The sequence below is a fragment of the Anopheles moucheti genome, chromosome 3 (assembly GCF_943734755.1).
Source record: "Anopheles moucheti chromosome 3, idAnoMoucSN_F20_07, whole genome shotgun sequence".
NCBI classification, from domain to species: Eukaryota; Metazoa; Arthropoda; class Insecta; order Diptera; family Culicidae; genus Anopheles; species Anopheles moucheti.
This window is the reverse complement of record NC_069141.1, coordinates 75,760,877-75,777,707: the sequence shown is the minus strand read 5'-3', so window position 1 is coordinate 75,777,707 and position 16,831 is coordinate 75,760,877.

The following is a 16,831-nucleotide window of genomic DNA, read 5'->3' as shown; positions in this document are numbered from 1 at the left end:
CTTTTTCTAGGGCAATCTTTACTTCATGGGCTTTAGGTTAGTACTACAGTTAGAATCAGTTAAGAAACATAGAACATATAGATACTGCATAAGACATTAATCATTAAGGGAAAAGGGCGTATTAATGTCCAACAATCCTAAATAATCGGAACTTTTCATTTAAATTTCGAAATGTTTTTTTGGTATAGTTTAGTAGTAATATATTGTTTGCCATAATTAACTGATGTGATGGTTGAATCTTGGACATAATAGGTATAACTTATAATAGTTATAATAATAGGTATAAATTAATAATTATAAAAACGGTCGGAATACCCGGTGGCATAGGTGGTAGTGGAGAATAGGAATAGGGATTAAGCTGGTGGAAGCGACGGGCACGATAAGACCGGTATCAAACCCCATGAGGAATTACTACACCAGAAACAGTACGCCCTCCTGAGTTTAAGCTTTCTTGAGCTTGGAACCAAGAAGGAACAGAAGTTCAAAGAATTGAGCCCCGAACTCTGTTGAATTCTGACGAAACCCTTTTAGTCGTACTAGAAAAATTAATGTTTGTGAGGATTTTACTATCATGACGAGCTGTATGAACTGTGTCCAAATTATCGCGGCCATGAAAGACTCTTGCTGGTTCTGTTAGGCAATGAATGTCTTCTTGACAGAGGATATTTCCGGATATTTGTTTGCCCAGGACATTCAAAGTCAAAGAGTAGCTTACTAGACTTATGTGTCCCTGGGGCCAGTCTATGTGAGGTTAGATCCATGAAAGTCGGTGTAGAAGATCGATTGGTAGAGCAGGAGAATATTGAATAATATGCCGTTTTGTAGGCCTAGGTAGGTCAGTAGAAACTACCGGTCAAATTCACTAGATCTTTGTGGGGAATGGTCAATAATCAGGAAACACATACATTAACTTGGGAATGAGTACATTGAAGTTAAAAAAAATAGAACGATCAGTTTGTTTACTTTTAAATGGTAAGAAATAAAGCAAACCACATGCATGTTTGTTAATAATTCACCACAAATTCAGGCAAGCAACAAGCATTTCCCGCAACTCAAAAGTTTTCAGACGTTTTCCGCTGCACGTCAAGCAACCGTGATTCACTTAAAGTGCGAAAGTTCGGTTGTGTATTGAATTTAAATTGCCACGGAGGGCAATTTCTGTTCAGTAGTGTGTAGGTCAGATTCAGGTGCAGGCAACAAGGCAAACCCCACCCCTCCCCCCACTTTGGACGCCATTACAGTTCATTGCATGTTGGCTGTCCGAACCGTTATCACGTGCCGGTATGTCGGGGTGGAGCCGGGGTCGTGGATGATGGGAAAGCTTTTTTTTCTGTTTGGTTTTTGTGTTTTGCCAGTGAGTTTCAGCGGGTTTTGTTTCTCACCACAGGCACGTTTCCAGAGCTATTTCCGCCTTAGTCGCGGATGGTAGTAAGCGTCGTAAATATTCGTGGCCGGATATTACAAAACCGAACCGGACCGGTATCTGGAGGTGTTGCGGAATAAATCTGTGCCGGCCGAAGGTGCACTCGGAGTGCGGGGTGGCAGCTTGGGAAAGGTACCGGCCAGAAAGTTAGTCGTTTAGCAGGCCATTAAAAAGTTTATGTTTACGCATATATAATGTAACGCTGTGATGGTACGCCGAATGTACGGCGTAAGGTATTTTATGCTGTCGTTACATTTGAAAAAAAAAAGATGTCAACTCTACGCAAATAATTTCCATGCGAGTAAATCAAGTAATTAAACGCGTTGTTATGCTTATTAAAAAATCCTTAAAAAATCCTGAGAGTTTGGATTAGTTTGGTTATTGTTAGTTTCACAGTACAGCACTTAAAAATTCATCATTAAGCACATATTTAATGTGCGTTTTTATGTACTCCGGGTCAGCAGTTTTTCTCGTCAAATAAAATACGCACCAACAACAAAAAAGCAATAAAACGCAACGGAACCGGTTTTTTTTCTTCTTCTTGCAGTACCCGTAAGGAAACGGAAATTACTTTATCTTATTGAAATTCTAGCACCTTTCGACCGTTTCACGGTATGAATAGCAAAATTGAAATGTTACTCTTTTATGCCACGATCGATTGCTACCGAAGATGGGCAAACGAATCGATGAATGGTTAGTTGCCATTGTACCGTCCCAGAAGCAAATCCATTATTAGGGAGGTAAAAGTGTTTACCAATCGTTTGTTTAGTCATGACGAATGTTTGGCAATAACACCTTCGGACCGTGACGGTTCCGGGGGTAGGCAAGATCGATTGATTCTCTTTGTTCTGCATGTTTTGATAGGCTTCCTCCGGGGGGGGCAGTGTGAATATTTCTTCACCAAATACGAGCCAATACATATTGGTTTAGATGGGTTTATCATTCAGCGAAAATGGGAATGCTTTTATTACAGTTCGTTTTGATCTTCTGTTTCCGAAATTCCGACGACTAACAACCCAACTGAATGGGGCTTGATTGAGTTTTTCGTCCGTTCAACAATTTCTGCTTGACGGAATGGAAATTTTTGTGCGGTGCATTATAGCATTAAAGCCGGAATCCAACGGAAGCCTACATAATTATGCGCGAAAGTAGCTCGCCGCTCGTGACCGTAAAATCCATTACCATATTAACGAGGTGAACTAATGTTTGCAAATTTGATAGCAACACCGCTAAATTAGCGAACATCATCAACCGGTTGACTTTGTTTGCCCCTCGCATAGGAATCCACTGTTTGACAGGGCGGCAGGAAACAATCGAGCTCAATGGCTGACGGGAATAAATTACATTAAGTTTTGGGAGAGAAGTCTATTTACAGAACGCAACGTTCGTTAAGGCGCTGGGGCGAAATTAACGTACTCGTTGTCCCAATTTCATCACCACCTTTCATGAGGGTGGGCTTGGAGTTGACATTAAGAGATTTGCTTGCTTTAATGAGAATGTTGTGAAAATATTCTTTTCATAATTCTATACCATAATAAACTGTTATGTTATTGATAAGGCAGGGGATAATCTTTCTCAGATATACCGAAATTTCATCGAAAAGCATGATATTCGGTTCGGATTAACGCATGAAAACTCGTTATCGAAGGGAGAAAAACCGTGTCAGTTTTGTGAATACTTCAATCGCGCATGCTAAACAATTTACTTATAAAACATTTAACAAAACCCACCACTCAGAATAAGCTGCTTAGGGGAAAGCTTAGTCATTTCCGTTTGCTGTTGCAATATTTGGTGAAATCCTGCAACAACAAAAAAAGGAGCTGTTTGCCCCAACGAACATTTTGCAATATCATGGGTGGGAACGAACCTTTTATTCATTCCGTTGGAAGTAGAACAGAATTGACATCTAGCCAGGAAAGTTGAATCGGGATGTTCAGCTTTTGAGAGAAAAAAAGGGCGAAAAAGGAAAAAACTTTTGACGTAGAGTTTCTCCCCATCACAATGATAAGCATCGTTCGGAAATCGATGGTCTGCGTATGGCGAATCGCATACGCACGACGGTGGTTAGACGACGGCATGACAGATTACGCAGCATGATGTGGAATTCAATTTTACAATTCTTCTCCCCATTTATCCGTTCCCGACCGGAGCGTCGAAAGGTATTCGTGGCAGGTATTAACTGACTTCTGTCTGGTGTGTGAGGTACGAATGAACTACGAATCGCATGAGCTGGCGCATGAAGGTATGGTACGTGCTATAAAGTGGATATCGATTATACTGCACGTAATATTGCTGCTAAAATACAACAATTCTGGTGCTGCAGGTAGAACAACAACGAGGCGGCAGCATAGAATGGGATATCGATAAAAGTTATCTTCATGTTGAGTGTCGGGTTCATTCACTGCAAAGCGGAATGCATGCAGTCGACTCACATTTGATGGCTCGATATCGAGATGCGACATTATGTGTCACGATGCCAGACATCGCAGGGTAGAAATATGTTCTTATCGGTTTAGGCTAGGACTTGACTCATTCTGTGCCTTCAATGTGGCTTATCAAAATCGGTACTCACATTCAGTTTTGTGATCCGACATATACATGCCGATGAACGTTCTAGATGATGAAGGAGTATGCCGTATTTACTGCGTCCTTTAGGTAAACCACAATTATGAAAAAAGGGTATATAAGCAATGCGTGTTCAATATTGGGACACGCGTTTGTTCGTTTTGGGAGATATCCTTAGAACATCTTTGAGTATTAAATAAGTTACGGGGCGAAGTTTTAAAGCTGTACTGAAAATTAATATTTGGTTTGATAAATTTTAGACCTCAAGCATCAGTTTTAATATATTTTATTAGAACGAAAAAGCAAACAATGCGAGATATCCTATGAACATAATTGATAGAAAGATGATCATCTGCACACCACAACGTTTGAAAACCCCACGAACGAATTTATATGAAATTCTTGTTTTTCTAAACTTTTTTATATTAAATGGACACCATTGAACTGTTCACTGTGCAAATATGTAAAGCACCATGCGCCTCCATTTGAATTTATTTTGTTAATTAATGTTGTTAATTTGTTAATTTGTAAATCTGTTAATTTTTTAATAACATTCGAGACTAACGTTTAACTTTTATAAATTATGTTTAATGTTTTTAAACATGCTAAACCTACTATACGTAATTCATTGTCCATATTTAACATAAAAAAACTCATGCTCATCTGCACACCACAACGTTTGAAAACCCAACGAACGGATGGTGTTTGAAATAAATTGTTAGCTTCCCCTCGCATTATAATAGTAATCGCAACACGATTTCGATTCTGACACGTATCTGTGCGAACCGATGATGATTACGGTTTGAAATTGACTACATTTCATGCACGAAGCCGCGTCTCAAACAAACTAACGAGTAGGTTCGTACGTTTGTTTGCGTAAAGTCACCCACGTCCCATGAATAGTGGCTCTGATTGTAAGCAATGGTGGCAGTCTAATTGAGAGCTTTGTAGGTAGCTAGACGCTGTAGGCACTTTATTGCTTATCAGATAGTTGCAATTAAGCGACGGAACGTCAAGAAACATTTTGAAATCACTGCAAACTATGGGCTTGAACCTAAGAAGTAGAAATCTGTTTGGAATATTCATATTGTAAGCTGATGCATATTCCAAAGACTTAAATATAAAACACACAAATTTAGGGTACAAACATCTCAAGAGATAAATAGAAAACCAAAATCTAGGCCGATCAATTATTATTGGAAAATCTGGAGAGAATTCTAGCCTTCTAGAGCGATTCTAGCCCATCAGAAATGATTGTCTGCAGAGAAACAACACAAAAGCTCTTAACCGAAAAAGGGACTGAACTGATAACAATAGACAACAGATAGAAATGGTACGAATTCCCACAGTTCGCATCGGTAAAGGTTAGAATTTATGAAAGGTCCGAATGAAAGCAACCGAAACATGAGTGTTCCAATAATTGACTTTTGCCTAAAACGGACACCTCAAATGGATTACCCGTGTACCAATGAGTGGGTTTTCTCACTTAACACACAATCTTGTACAAGAAAAAGTTGTTGGTAGATTATGGTTCATTAAAAATTTACTACCAGGAGGATCAAAACGTATGTGTGGCACTATATCTGGTAACTTCGACGCATTGCTATTATTGTACCGATGTAACAAATCTTGGCACTAGCTTCATTCCCGTGATTTATCGGTGTTGGCACAAGCCTTCAAACCTTGGACAGAATGTATGGTTCGTGACCGTTCCATCGATTTTCCCGCTCGAAGCTTGTGCGGCGCAGCGCTGCTCAACTATGTCGATTCCCCGGGACGAATGGCTCCGAATTTAACGAGCATCTTTTTGTTTATCGTCAATATATAGGCTTGTTCAACGGAAATCGCCCTTCGGGATGGAATGCGATTATCTTTCCGTGTGATTACTTTCCAGGCATGCGGTTCCAGGAAATGATGCCGAAAAAGGTTTGGCTGTTCGAAATTGTTTCCCAAGCAAAGGGCAGTACACCAAGTCACCAGCATGCCACTTTGTGAAGCGTAACCATCACGGGAAGCACTGGTTTCTGGGTGGTTTTGCTGTGATTGAAATATTCATGAGAAGCGTTTTTGGTCTAGAGTTGAGCCGATCGATGCGAGTTCTTGCAGTGCCTTTGCCAAGGTATGGCTTGATGCCAGGTGGGTGATAGAATCGATCTTGATAAATCTGCACAGCATTCACGTAAATCAGTACGTTGAGTAGGTAGAGTTGAAATTATAAATGATGTGATTACACTAATTCGTTTATGGAAGGAAGCGAAAGCTTGGAGTTTGTTAAAGAATAATGGAGCAAGTGTAATAGAACTGTTTTAGTCTTCAGCTTGTGGAGAAGTTTGGGATTTTAAATGAATTGTGTTGAAATAGAAGGAACTGAAGCCACCCTTAGAGGATAATCAATCTAGTAGAATCAGCGCATTATCAAAACATATGTCTATTTGCTTTATAATGATAAGAAAGCGATATATTTTCATTTGAAAATGAAATTAAAATTTGTCACCAGATTTTTCCGGTTGGTGGCCAGCTACAGAAAACACTGTGCTTATATTTTACTTCATATTTTACTTCATCTGCCACGAAGAGCAAAGCGAAGCGCAGAATAGCACGAGGATGGAAAAAAGCTGAAGCTAGAAATTGTGAAATAAGTAAATTATTCACCATTCTTCCGCGTGCGGTGGTAACAATTTAGGTTTGCTCAATTTATTTCAACTGATGGAAAGAAACACCGCTAAGGGAGAAAGATGACATCTCCAGTTTTTTGGCTAGCCTTCAAGAGCGGCAGCAATGAGAATTTAAGTAGAGCCCGGTGGTGTCCAATGTATTTCTGCACACAAAGACGAATAGATACGAAATCCACCGGGGAGGTTTGTAAATTGTCTCTGTCTATGATGAATCTAAAAAAAAGAAACAGAGGTAGGCACAGTAATTGCCAGTGGACAAATTCATCACAATTAAGCGAAATTAAAACGGAAGCCGGCGAGACAGAGGCAGCACAAGGTCGGTAGGAAATGTATCATCACACTAATCTTCGCATAATAAATGTGGCAAAAATGGCAATCGTACTGAGGCAGTGTCACGCGGGTTGGAAATGAAACAAGGAAGGTTGGACTATCGGCAAACAATACTCACAGCAGTTGTGGATTTCAAATATAAAAATACCAACCAAACAGAAGCAAAAACAAGTGTTGGGTATTTTTGTAGTGTGCCATGTCCGATGTTAATCAACAAAGTTAATAATCGCCCTGCTTTTTTGCGTGACATTTAAGCAATTTATATGAAATTCTTGTGTTTTTCTACACTTTTTTTATATTAAATGGACCTCTTTGCTGTAAAAGTATGTAAAGCACCATGCGCCTCCATTTAAATTTATTTTCGTTTTTATTCAAAACTAAGCGAAAAATAATATGCAGCTTCGTATTTTTCAACGCTACCTATTAGTAAACATATGAAATTTGAGTCTAATGTCAACTTTTATTAATTATTTTTAATGTTTTCAAACATGCTAAACCTACTACACCAATAAATCATTGTCAATATTTATCAAAAAAAGCGTTAATTTACGTCGACAAAATATGTTTTTTTAACTATATTCAATTGATTACCACATTTACGTTTAGAACCCAATAATCAACAAATCACCAAAATGTAGTCGGTATATTATTTACACAATAATACATACATCTACATAGGCATACTCATGGGCATGTATCCTTTACCATCTTTTTTTTGCGAAACGCTCACAAATCATTCCTCCCGGATGGTGCCTGCATCAAAAAGTTATGCGTACCACGTGAAAGCTTTTATTATTCGATTAATTAATTTTTCCCGTTCACGCTTTTAGCGTATGCGTAAGGTATAGGGAGCTCCCGCTTGCTGGAAGCGCTCGGCATCAGGTACCAACGCTGTGCGAAGTGCCTAAAATGATATTTATTTTTCATGTGTTTCGAGACCGAAATGAAGATGCGAGTGAAGCACCCCCCGGCCAAAGTGTGTGAAGTTATTTTCGGCCATACATTCGGCCACCGGGGCATAAGGAAAGATCGAACGGCAGTTGGCAGTTCAATGTTTGTGCCGTTCGGTGTTGTGGCATCACTCGGCCTATTTTTGCACACCGGTCCAGCAAGGATCGGTTAATGATGGTTTATTTATTTTTACACAGTCAATTTCCGCAGCAAATTAGATTGTAGTTGGAAAATTTTCCGACGGTCGATAAGTCCGAAAGTGATGTTTTGGTGTGTGTGTGTCTGTGTGTGGTTCTCTTGCCTGTGAGAAAGTTGCGAGAACCGATCGAACCCTTTGGTTGTTGTTTGGGCGCAACGCTAATGGTATTACGGATTTGATTGAGAATTTTTACAAAGTAGGTCAAGTTAGCAAATTGGTCCCAGCACAGATACGACTTATGGCATTATATATTTGCTGGTTTGTCTATAATTTTGCTTAGCTCGTAACTTATTTATACAGGTCAAGATCCTTTTTGGCAAAATCTCTCAAAATAACTGAAATGACCAAACTGTTATAAAACTTTCTTTCTTTTTCTTATTTTTTCTAATGTCGACCATTTAAAGCTCTGGCTGTATATTCGTCCATTTCGTGGATGTGATTATAGTTAAAGCGCAGTGTTTAAACTTTTGCAATATACCACGCACACGCCACAACCATTATTTTGTTGTCTGTCAGTGGTGTTGCCGGGTTTTTTTTTAGCAAAAACAGCTTATTTTTCCGTTGGTAAAAGCTGTTGCGTTTTCCTGGGCTTTTCCCGATTTTCACTGTGCCCGTCTCTGTGTGACTTTGAGTGAAAAGGGTAAATTATGTTTGAATATTTAATGCAATACAAATAAGCTTCACCGTCGCTTCGTGTGGCAACCAAGCTGTAAAAGGTACCGTATTAGCTCGGGATGTTACCAGGCATGTTTTGGTGCATTTGGGCATTTTTGGAGATCTTTTTGTACCAAAAAAACGTCACATAAACGTTTGCTGATGGTGTGTCCTTTTTATAAGATATCGCTACGATGCAGCTTGAATATTTTCTATAGCTTCAACATATTTAATGTTTGTTTGTTTTGATAACATACCACTTTCTTCCAATTACGCATATGTTTTAGGCTGACATAAGACTGTTTGCTTCGGAAAAACTATCCCATTTTGTGGATTTCGAAAGTTCTATATCCGAGTTATTACCAGAGAAATGGAAAAACGAAAAGTTTTCTCGAACTAAAGACGCATAGGCTTATGTCGTGATAGATTAATCGAAACGTGACAACTCAGACACCACGCCCATTGCCATCGTTTTTGTAATCAATCATCATGTGTCACTGCGTAGCGTTTACTTTCACTACAGAACCCTGGCCTCATGCCGATGGAGTATCAGCAATGCAGCAAGCAAGTTAGGCTGGAATTTGTCTCACTCACCCCCCCCCCGGGCTCAGGGAATTTATTATTATGGGGACGATATTTTTCCAAACGGATTTAGAAATGCTGCTAACTGCTGCGTGATAGTTAGTGCCAGCAGTGGGTAGTGTGTTCAAATTGTTGTGCCCAAAACGAAGCAAACGATAATTTTTCCAGTTCACTTCCAGGAATGCCGCTGCAAGGAATGGTGGCAACCGAAATCCAACACGTAATACGGACAGGTGCCCGTTCCGGATTTCCGTTCAAAAGAATGATGATAATTGATATAATGCCTTGGTGTTGGGCAACGTCCAACGTTTGCCAATGCGGGACCGAACAAAGCGCCTGCGAGCAACTTATCCAATTAAGGTAAAACGGACATTTGAAAAGGTGTACAGCGCGCGGGTTTTGTTATTTAATTAGGTGACATGAAACATATCGAGCATAGGGAAATGTTTTCTTTTACCCATTTTCCCCACTTTCATGGAAAAGCATGGGATTGATATCATAACAAGGCTTTCAAGAGCGATAGGAGTGGGTTTGATTGGTTAAAGTTTGCGCTGGATACGAACCAGCGTCCAAAAGGTATTGATTGGTGGACGATGATAAGTTTAGCGAACCGTCACTAATTGACGACATACTTCAAAGAGGTTTGGAATTGGAATAAGGAGAAGGAGCTGGAAAAATAACAGCAATAGATATACTGTTTTCCCCCTAAGTAGTGCCACATTACACAATGAGATAAAAGTGAAGTATGTTTACGAAGAACTTACAAAAGGTTGTTTGTCATTATTTTGTGGTTCAAAGTGGGTGGATCAATCACCTGGAAAACTAAGTATCCCGGAGGTAAAAAGGATAGCTTCTCTGTATAATAAAATAAATCGTATTGTTCGAGATACTTGTTGATTGACAAAAGGAAACTTCAACTCCGCATAAATAACTCCTCGGCCAAAATAACGATATACGAAGAAAACGTTGTTCGTATTCAAAGAACAGTGAGATGGTTTAAATATAAATCGATCAGCAAAATGCCAAAGTTGATAATGGGATTTTCAGTTACATTTCCCAACGCTTCATTCTTGGACAGACGTCTGGAAAAGGAAAAATTTTACGAATACCCATGCGATGTACGGCACTGTTTCACAACAAAAACACACCGATAACGAAAGGTCACTCTACTCGAATTTGCCACATTGCACATATCCGTCTCTGTGGTGATAAATCGTGCCTCTCTCCTTACCTGGCCCCCCTCGAGGCTGAAGTTCAAACCCACTGTACAAAACTTACAAAATTCTCCGAGAAGCTTACGTAACTCACGTCGCATTTTTTTGTTGTTGCTGTTTTTAGGCGAATGGATGATTTATGGCACCGTAAAGTATGCGCTCTTTGTTCTGGGTTGAAGCAATGTTGCCTTAAAAAATGTGCGCTGCATTATGTAGCGAAAAATTTTGACGCGCACACACCACACCGCCGGAGGTTAAAAAGCCTGGTTATGAGACACAGTTGCCCCGCGTTGCTGTGCTGTCAGGTGAAAAATGTACTCCCACCAACGGTGCCAGCTTCCGGGGCTGGGAATCCATTAATCTTGCTTGCCTGTGCCCGATGGGCTTTTAAAGGGGTGAACCAATCGGGCGTCAATTTGCAGCAAACGGAGAGTTGCAAATAAATAACAATTACTCGTAAGCGCACTTTAAAGCAGTGCGCCGTTTAGCACACTCGTGGCATTATTCTCCCTTTGCCCAGCGCGCCCGAAGCACGTAATGGTTTATGAAGAATTCATTGAAAAGCTTTGAAGAGCGTTGGTTTTAAGGTGAAGTGTTTCACCATCTACCATTCGGTCTCATACAAAACCCATGCCTGGTGCAGTACAGTGTCTTCCAAATCAATTTGTGCTAGAGTAAGGCGTTCGTGCCATCATCCGACGAGTACGACGATGCAGCTCTTCAGACACCGATTGTTGCTTGTTACTGCGGGGTTTGGCGGATGATGCGAAGGGGAGTGTTTGGTGGGAAAATGGGATGGATTTGTGTTGCATTGCATCGAGACTCATTGTTTGCCCACACATCGGTGGGAGCTCATGAGCAGTCATTGAGTGGATGCGTCGGCAAACAGAGGATTAAAGCAGCACTCCGAATGACGCTGGGCAAAAGGGATTTTGACTGATGGATGTCACATGGTTAAGCTTTCCCGTAGTGTATATGTACTGTGTCTTAACTGATCTCCCATGTGAATGAAACAATTCAAACCGGATTACCAAAAGATTGCCTTCCCAAAGCATTCGCTTATTCATTACCATTCTTCCACGGGGCAGAGAGAGCGCCCTCTGGTTTGTTTGTGTTTGTGCGGGATCGGGACGGGTTACGGGCCAACCACAGTACGGGGGGTATAAAATTTTGTTTTTATCATCTTGCCAACATGCAATCCACTCCATCTTCATCCCCCGGGCGACGGCGAGTTGAAGCACACGTGAATCCTTTTTACGGCAAACCCAATCTGCTGTGAGTGTCTTTTGCTGTGCGCCATTCACACCCTGGTACCAACGTGTACCAGCGAGCAGCAGTCGTGCAGTAGACGACGGATGTTTGCTTGCTAGATCTTTGATTCGGCCGTCTATTCGCTTGACATTTGGTGGGAACGATGTGCCGCAAAGGGGGAGCATTACAAAAAAAACCGTCTCGTTGCAAACGCACCCGACGTAAATCCAATCTCCTCTCTGGTCGTGCCGGGAGTGCTGGATTACCGAGAGGTGCTCGAGTGGCGCTAGATAATGCCGCAGCTTCAGGAGCTTTGGAGCATATTGACAGCTGCAGCGAAATTGAATCCTATTTTTGGGCGAATCCACTCTCGGCGTGTCCCGGGCCCAGAGGTGTCAGTTGGTGCGTATATGTCCTGTGGGTCGGATTGGCAGACGGGATGCAAACTCGGGCCTGTTAGTTTATTTTTCGTTGTTGCTGTTAGTGACCCTTGCCAACACCTGCCGGATGGGTGACAACGATAGGTAGCATTGTCAATCAAACCCGGGACACTGCCGAGCTTTGCGCTGTTTGCACAGGGTATAACATGTTTGCACTCTCGCTGATAAACAAACTCATCAAAAGAGTGCACATGAAAAACGATTCAGGTGAGCACTCCATCGCACGAAGTTAATCGATTATACCTACCTGTTTTTGTACACATTTTGATGCATGCTTTACACGACGTCATTGGATCGGGTTTTATGAGCTTTATTTTATAAATTGAATTATGAAAATAGTCAAGGTTTTGATGGGAATAAAGGTTGCCATATGCAATCTCAAAATTAATTAATTTTATTATTGCCTGCATGTTACTCAATGATGTATGCGGAAAAAGCCAGTTAGAAGAATTAAATTAAATTGAAATTCTGGCGAAGTTTCACAGGGTCTCTTAACAAACTTTGAAATTAAATGAACGTTGAATAAACAACCTGATGTTCATATGCCATATGAGATGAAATATATAAGCCAGGTTTATTACGATGATTATGAAATTTGTGAATAGTTGGTAAAATTTAATCGAACTGTGCTGTTACGTACTTAAATAAGTAATTTTAAACAAATTAAGTAAGTCTAGTACCATTTTCTGTGCGGAATTTCACGCTCCACGTTAGACTTTGCCACAGTCCCGAAAGATATAACGAAAATTACCATAATGCAGAATGAAAAAAAACGTTTATTTACGTCCCTTCATCATTGGCCAACGTCATATTCTCACCTAAAAAGAAAAGAATATTAATGAGAAGATGCCTTCACCTTGTGTATGGTGGGATTATACATGAGAGTTATTCAGAATGAACTGCTCAAAGGCCGACGGTTCTGTTGCAGCATCTTTAAACTGCTAAATGAAGGAAAGTTAAAAATCGCTGCAGTGCATGCAAGGATGGTTCTGAACTTCGTCTATGCACATTCACATGGAGAAACTCTGTAAAATCGTGGGAGAATACTCAGCTGGTGCATACTCAGATTAATATCGTTTCATTTATCCCCTTCTATAGCATATGGTTTAGCTGAGAAGTGCTTTCAAATTTTCCAGGAGGCTAAACACGGGATTAGGAATTGGGATAGTTACGATAACATTCAAAAGTTTTTACTCCTGGGAAGTTTAAGCACTTTCCTTAAGACAAACAAAGGTAGACAGACCGAGTAGAAAAGTAAGAGAATATAACTTTAGGAGAAAAAACACTATTTTATACACAGTTTCAAACAGTTTAATTTAGATTTAATCATTATATATGATATATTAGACATGTTATTCTTATCAAAGCTGTCGAATATTTCGTATTGTCTGTAAATTCGGGAATTCAACTTATGAATGTCTTCAACAGTACTCCGGAAGCTGCTTCATACAACAAAACACAGCCCAGCTGTGTATTTGACGGCTGTCACGAGGAATAAGCTAAGACTTTACGACTCAGTTGGCATTGTCCAACTTTTGTGTGTCCTCCGATACCCCGAGGGATCAATTAGTCCGATTTGAAATCGTGCCCGAAAATGTCGGCCGTTGTTCGCTTCCCACCGATTGCCAATGCCGGATATGCTACAGGTTAGCGTACGTTGGGCTCGCACGCAAAGCGAGACGGATGTTCGCGGCGCTTTTTTTCATTTACACCAGCAACCGGCAGACGAACGAGCAATGAGTGCAAAATCTCGCATCTACTTGTTCATTAATATTGCAGCACGCTGGTGGTGATAGCCGCTTTCGCACACCACGATAATTTCCGTGCTAAACATGATACCCGCACCATGGGCGTATGGGCGAAAATGGGGTGCAAAAAGAGCCCATCAGAATACGAAACGCAAAAAAGCAGAGAAAGTGCGAGCAAAAAAAAACAACAGCCCGTTGGGGAAGAAACATGTTACGTCGCGCGTGCAGGAAGGAAAGCAAAAGTACAGCTGCTAACGGTAAAGCAAAACCAAACCACGGGAAGCCCCGGAGTGGTTGTTTATGGGTTTATTTAGTTTTTACGAACCGGGCGAATGGTTGATGATCTTTTCCAATCCATCTACCTGTCCACGGACGGCTTTTGTCCGAGCGGTTTCGGGATGCCGAATTGGGCGAGCACCGGTGAGACTATTTATCATTCGAGATCCACTGCCACTTGATAGCACTATCGAATGGCTTGATTGAGCACGAAGACCATCCACCAGCCGCAGGGCGCGATGGCAGAAGTAGCACAGTTAACCTTTCAGGAGCAAACATTTCTCACGTCAGGGAACCAATTTCGAGACGCGCAACATCCAACGCGAAACTGCAAACGAGGTGAATAAAACCTATGCATCGTCTTATTTAGAGAATCACATTTCTTTTTCCACACAGCTTGGCCTGGTGGGCGAATAAAAGTTAGCTGGCAAAAGAAACGAAAAGCTATGAAAATCCAATGGATTAGCATCTGAAGCCACTCGGCGCTCGACACAGGCTGTCACTTGCGTTGCGCAACGTCAGTGAGGCGCTAAAATGTGTTACTCGCCTGTCTTGCAATCCACTTTTGCGTTGTCCTAAAAGAAAACTATTGAAGGTACTTAAATCGCACTGGCAGGTTGGCAAAGCTTATAGACACGGCAAGCCGAGCAAGCAAGATAAACTAGAAAGTAATCATTTCCCGGCAGCACATCGCCCAAGCTGACTAATTAACACAAACAGGGATTACCATTGGGACGATGTGTTGTAATCCAAGTTCCACTTTATGCTGTACCGAACAAATTAACGATAATGATAACGGATGTTCATTAGGGTGGCCGGAAGAAGACTTTGGTTTGGTTCTTTTTCTTCCTGTATCTCCCCAAGAGAGAACAGCAGTCAGCAAATCGGTGAAGATGTATATGGAATCGCGACAAATTATAGCTTCGACAGTGGGTAGCTTTTCATTTGGTCGGATATATTTCGATGAATTGGTGATATTGGTCCCCAGCGGGGATTTTGAATGCGGTGAGAAAGTTCAAGGATTTTTGGAATTTTTTATCCGCCATTTGTGAGGGATGTGGTGACGATAAGGAAACAACGCGAAATGCGTAATCACGATGCTCTAAGTAATAATTGTAATGGAGGGCGTGATATGAATATTCCAGTGCCATTTTCATAAAACAAACCTAATGTCTGTGTTAAGCTGTACCCGCCGCCATTGATCAAACGCAAACGGGAGAGAAGATTTTTCCTTTGGTCGGCGTCATCGAGCTTGAAGGACAAGACAGCATTAGCGTGTGGAACTAATATTTGCATAATTATAATGCTGTAAGGCCATTTATAAATAGGTCGTTGGAATAACGTTTTCCAAAAGAAAAGCGAATAAAGAGGAGCTGTAAGACCCCGATAGATGTGAGTTGTCCTTTTGAGGTTCTCGCTTACGTAATACCATTTCTTCGCAGGAATTTCGTACACTTTAAACACAATATTGTCTCAAATTACAACCCACAGTATATCTTTGCACAATGTGCCCAAACTTTCGCCATGGTTGAACAACTTTAACCCGTCTGTATGTTCGTTGTGGTTGTGCGATTGAAGAAGAGCAAACAGACCTAAGCTAACGAATTAATGTGCGTGTGGGAGAAGGTTGGATGTGGATAACCCGGTTTGCCGGAAGTAGCAAATGAGAAACTTATCTGATGGTGTACTGATAACGGAGCAGAAGGTTGCAAAACCGCCCCCCTGGAAAACCTGCACGAGGAACCTGCACCAGCAGCAAACTTTGTGACGGGTTTTCCGTAAGGTTCCTCCGGTACATGGCCGCTGTTGCCTCCATGCTGGTTTTAAATCCAGATCGATAAATCGGCATACGAGCAGCAAACGCTGACATCGGCAATTTAAAACCAGCAGTGCACCGGACGACAATGTACGGCAGCGTGTCTAATTTAATGAATTGATCCTACCTTTATCGATGGCGAACTCCTGTTCCACGTTGACGGGCTATTCGATGGGGATGGTTGACAGTGGCCGAGCTCTGCAGCGCACGATGGCAAGGGAGATTTTGTGTTTTTGGGGGACAGCATTCACTCACTGCCGTTCATTTATTTCGTTCGACCGTTTCGTTTCGTGTGGAAGCGTGGTATTTGTCCATTTGTGTGGACTTCAGTCTTTAAAACACTGCCTACCCGAAACGACACAACATAACCTCACATCCGGTCTCGTTTGCAGAATTTAATGCCCGGGAAAAAAGGTAACAACAACAGACTATTGCTACTAGCTGTATGGACCGCACTAGTCTGTTCTAGTTGGAGCGAGAAGATAAGGACAGGGATATGTAAAGCGAGCGAGCAGGAAAGGGACGGAAAATCACTCCCGTAATGATGGACTAACGGAGTCAGGACGAACGCGAGGTAACGTTATGTGTTTCGGAATGTCTTTCAAGTGCAAACGAGTATGTGAGATGCTCTCGTTTGGCGTTACGTGGTAGCCTATTCCTGGGCTGGTTGCACTATATTAAACGCTGGACAATATGGCCAGCAATTC